Here is a 5000-nt window from a genome sequence, read left to right as displayed (position 1 = left end):
GGTCAGCGCTAACGTGCCGGGCCTGGGCGAGGTGAGTGCCGTAGGGGTGCCGGTAAGTGCGGGCGTTTAGCGCGGGCGTGGTCTGCTCTCGCCGTTGGTCGGCCTCGTGCTGGCCGGCGGTGCAGGATGCGCGCGCCTGCGCGGCGTTCGCGCCCCGGTGCTTCAACCTGCGTGCAGGATCCGAGCTCGGTCCCGTGCCTTGGCCTCCCACGGATCTTCCTTGCTGCGAGGCCGCGTCCGCCTTAGCGTGCTCCTCCGGGGGCGCGCGGGTGCGCGGATTCTCTTCGGCCGCCATTCAACGATCAACTCAGAACTGGCACGGACTGGGGGAATCCGACTGTCTAATTAAAACAAAGCATTGCGATGGCCCTAGCGGGTGTTGACGCAATGTGATTTCTGCCCAGTGCTCTGAATGTCAACGTGAAGAAATTCAAGCAAGCGCGGGTAAACGGCGGGAGTAACTATGACTCTCAAATGCCCACCTGATGCGTAATATATGGACCCTCTCGATCCACCCCTTAGCATCCTCGCGATGTCGGGTGGATGATGGTTCGATTAGCCTCTCTGTGGGAAATCCGAGCTCTGGCCTTCAAGTGGCGGGGGTCGTAAGGGGTGCTAAGAAAGGTGTAATTCTTTTTGAAGCTCTCCGACCGACAGAGCAGGGTGTCGTTCGAGGCTTGGGGGTTACCTCCCCCCCTGCCTTTTGTTTCCAGCTGGTGCAAGTAGTAGAAGAAATCAAGGTACCAGGCCTCCCACTGGAGTGCCTGTGCCAGCTGACGAGCTTTCCAGCCAGCCAACCAGCGCGGGTCGAGCGCCGCTCCCCGCTGTCTGCCCTGAATGTCTGCGGTCCTTTTCAACAAAGACCGGGCTCGGCGTTCATCGCCGTCGTGCCCACCCTGCTGCCGCCAACGCGGAAGTGCAAACGGAAAGGAAGAAGGCCAGGTGGTCGTAAGAAGAGTTGCTCCGTCTTGCGCATGCTGAGGCGACTTTGTCCCTCCAAGGCTGCCGGTTCTTTAACCAAGAGCTGGCCAAAGCCTTCCCAGAGCGCACACTTGAATCTATCAAGTGTCAACGCAGGGTGCAGGCCTATAAGAACATGGTGGCCAACTTTGCTGCTGAGCTCTCAAAGAGAGACCAAGACCATCAGGCCTCTGTAGACGGATCTGCTGTGGGTTCCCCCCCACCACAGTCTTCTTCTCTGGGGGAAGTCGCCGATCGGGCTATCTGGTCCCTGTTAGCTGAGTTGCCCTCCTCGGGCCCGCGTTTCCGCTCACTTGATGCAGTTGTGGCCTTGGGCCCCACTGCTAGCCGGAGTACCATCCAAGCCATGCTTGTTCCCGCTCTTGAAGAACTAGGTAGCAGGGAACCACTTGTTTGTCAAGCTCCTGGTAAGGAATTTCAACAGCCGCCGGAGCGGAAGCGGGCGAGAAGGAGGTGGGAATATGCTGTAGTGCAGCGTGCTTTTAAGAAGAACCCAGCGCGCTGCATAAATGGTCTTCTCGATGGCACACTTCTCCATCAGCCACCCACCATCCCGGGGCTGATTGAGTTTTGGAGGGATCTCTTTACTCCCCCTCGTGTTAGGTCTCGGCCTCCACGTGGGGAGGGTCTCTCAGGTAAGTTGTTGCCATTTTGTAAGTCTGTGCCCTTCGAAGTTCTATGGGCGCCCATTACTGCAGACGAGGTAGCTGCAGCTCTTCCCCCTCGCAACTCTGCAGCAGGCCCTGATCGCCTTACACCATCCCAGTTACGTCGCCTTCCTCGTGAGGCTCTTCTTAAATTCCTCAACCTCCTACTCCTCTCACGTTCCCTCCCATCCCGTCTCCTACAAGCTCGTACCACCTTGCTGCCCAAGAAGACCGCCGTAGCATCCCCCGCTGACTTCCGACCTATCACGGTGTGTTCGGTGCTGACCAGGGTCTTTCACAAGGTCCTGGTTGGCCGCCTTATGCGCCACTGTGCCTTGGACGGTCGTCAGCGGGCTTTCATCCCACAGGATGGGATGCTCCATAACACCTTTCTGCTGGATCTGGCGATGACCCAGGCACGGAGCACTGCCAGCTCGCTGTACGTAGCATCGCTGGATGTGTCAAAGGCCTTCGACTCGCTGTCCCATGGTGCCCTAGGTCCTGTGCTGAGGGCCCATGGTCTGCCGGTCGAGTTCATTGACTACATCCTGGGGTGCTATGAGGCGGGCTCGACGGTTATCTGTGGTGCTGGGAAGTCGTCAGATCTAGTGCGGCCTTCGAGGGGTGTGCGGCAAGGTGATCCCTTATCCCCCATCCTTTTCAACATGTCTATAGACATTCTCCTTTCCCGTCTTCCTGAGCATGTTGGTGCCTGTATTCTCGGCCGAAGAATAAATGCTGCTGCGTTTGCGGATGACCTTCTTCTCTTCGCCGAGACGAAGGATGGATTGCAGGAGCTAATCACCATCGCTGCAACGGCCCTAGGTGACCTCGGTCTTGAGATCAACCCAAAGAAGTGCTTCTCTCTCGCCCTGGTTGCATCAGGGCGGGAGAAGAAGATAAAGGTTGATGAGTCTGTTGTCTTTCGGGCAGGTAACAACAACATTCCGGCGCTAGCGATGGGAGATTCCTTTAAATACTTAGGCCTGCAGTTCACCACATGCGGGCGCAGCATTTTCCATCCTCGGCGCGAGGTCGAGAAACAGTTGAACACCATTAGCAGGGCACCCCTTAAGCCTCAGCAAAGACTCTTTTCCCTTTCCTCAGTTATCCTGCCGGGCATTTTTCATGGCCTGGCCCTGGGAAGGACACGTCTAGGGGCCCTCTCGTCCCTCGATGTTTGCGTCCGCAAAGCCATTAGATCCTGGCTCCACCTGCCGGCGGACACCCCTGTTGGGTACTTTCATGCCCCTGTCTCTCATGGGGGCCTGGGGGTCCCGGCAGCCCGCTGGCTGGGTCCTCTTCTCCGGAGGAGGCGCCTTGCTAAGATGGAGAGACTCGGTACGGCAGCTGACGATACCTCCCAGGATTCCCTTAGACGTGAAATCCAACAGTTGGATAACGCCTTACGATGGAATGGCGACGTTATTAAGTCCAGCTACCAACTGGGTCGGTGCTGGGCCGAGCGCCTGCACTCATCAGTCGACGGCGCTGCTCTGCGGAAGTCTGCCCAAACACCAGGGCAGCACTACTGGGTGTCTAACACTCGGCAGTTTGTCGCAGGCCGGGACTATATCTCCTGCCTTCGTGCTCGGATTAATGCCCTGCCCACTCAGGCACGGCTCCTACGAGGGCGGGAGGGTGACACAAGGTGCCGGGGAGGCTGCAACGCCACAGAGACTGCCAACCACGTCATCCAGCAGTGTTGGAGGAGCGACGGGGCCCGCATTGCCAGACATGACGCTATGGCGTCATATCTGGTGCGAGGCCTTCGTCGAAGAGGCTATGAAGTTCTTTTGGAGCCTCACCTGCGGACATCAGAAGGATTGAAGAAGCCTGATGTCGTGGCAGTCCGTGGCGAAGCAGCATATATTATTGACGCCCAGGTGATCGGCGATAGCCTCGACCTCGACCGTTGTCATAGGGAGAAGATCGCCATCTATGATAAGCAGGCCGTCCATGCAAAGGTCCGAGAGCTTTATCCAGCAGTCCGACATATCACCACCACGTCAGCAACCATCAACTGGCGTGGAGTCTGGTCTCCGGCATCTGCAAGAGCGCTCCAGGACGTGGGCGTGACTAGTGGACATCTATCGACCATCAGTACAAGAGTGTTATTGGGCAGTATTATGGCGGCGCGGCGTTTTGACACTATGACTGCCCCTCGCCGCCGCACGATGAACCGCACTGGAGTTGGCTAGGATCAGCTCAACCCTTTCGCTGCTGCCTGGCGCCTCAGGCAAAATACCCGCTTTATTCTTTTGCTGTATATGTGCTAGTGTAATTTTGTTTGTGTAAAACCTTGTAAACCTGCTTGCCAGGTAACACTACCTTGTAATATTCGCAAAAAGTGAATAAAGCCGGCTAATATAGCCAAATGCCTCGTCATCTAATTAGTGACGCGCATGAATGGATTAACGAGATTCCCGCTGTCCCTATCTACTTGCTTCAAAAGCATTAGCAGTCTTAAATAAACTGATTAGTATAGCCCAACGGCGTTTTCATCTACCTCCGTTGGCAACAAAAATGTATCATAACTGCATTTTAGCACCAATAGTAGGATACGGCTCCAGTGCCTGGGCCCACAAACTCACTCAGGTGAGGCCTGCGCTTATGGTCAGGCGAATTCAACGCAATGTTATTCTTAGATGCATAGGTGCCTTTGGCACCACACCAACAGATGCTCTTAGTATCATTATGGGCCTATGCCCACTGGATCTGATAATACAGCAAAACGCGGCAGTACACTGGCTGGTAAAACGGGACTTTCTAAAAGTAACACAAATTATGGGTGAACATCTAAATAATATAAAAGAAATTAAGCAAAAGACACTAACATCTTGGCAAGAACAATGGGACACATCAGATACAGGAAGGCGAGTTTACGACTTCCTTCCTAACGTACAAGAAAGACTACGCATTAAGCACCTAATACCTTCACAAGGTATAGTTCATTTCCTGACGGGACATGGCCCCTATCCTACATATTTCCATAGGATAGGCAGCCAACCAACACCTGAGTGTATTTGTGGTGCCCCTATGGGGACGCCTGAACATGTGGTCTTTGATTGCCCAGACTTCGAACCAGTTGCCTCTGAGCTAAGGCAGGAACTACCTAATCAGGATGTTGCACTTCTTTTAAGAAACCCTGATGCCTATAAAGTCTTACAAAGTCTGGTTGATTCAGTGTCCGCATTCGCCAAATTAATCTTTGATTAACTACGATAGTTAAACGCGAGAAAAGCCGTACTCCTCAACAGGTCTGAGGAGTATTGAGCGGCAACATTTCTAAAACAAACATGAGTTACCCTGGTGGGGATGGAATGGCGGCTGTCCCTTGCATACTGGATTTCCGTTAGCGAGGGGTACCCG

General features: G+C 54.6%; 1 pseudogene; it reads left to right on the top strand.

Moving 5' to 3' along the window:
- Positions 1 to 5000, top strand: part of LOC124774428 — a 9403-nt pseudogene that overhangs the window by 2407 nt on the left and 1996 nt on the right.

Source organism: Schistocerca piceifrons, unplaced genomic scaffold (genome assembly GCF_021461385.2).
Source record: "Schistocerca piceifrons isolate TAMUIC-IGC-003096 unplaced genomic scaffold, iqSchPice1.1 HiC_scaffold_961, whole genome shotgun sequence".
Lineage (NCBI taxonomy): Eukaryota > Metazoa > Arthropoda > Insecta > Orthoptera > Acrididae > Schistocerca > Schistocerca piceifrons.
Note: the sequence above shows the minus strand (reverse complement) of the source record. Positions and strands in the feature narration are given on the sequence as shown.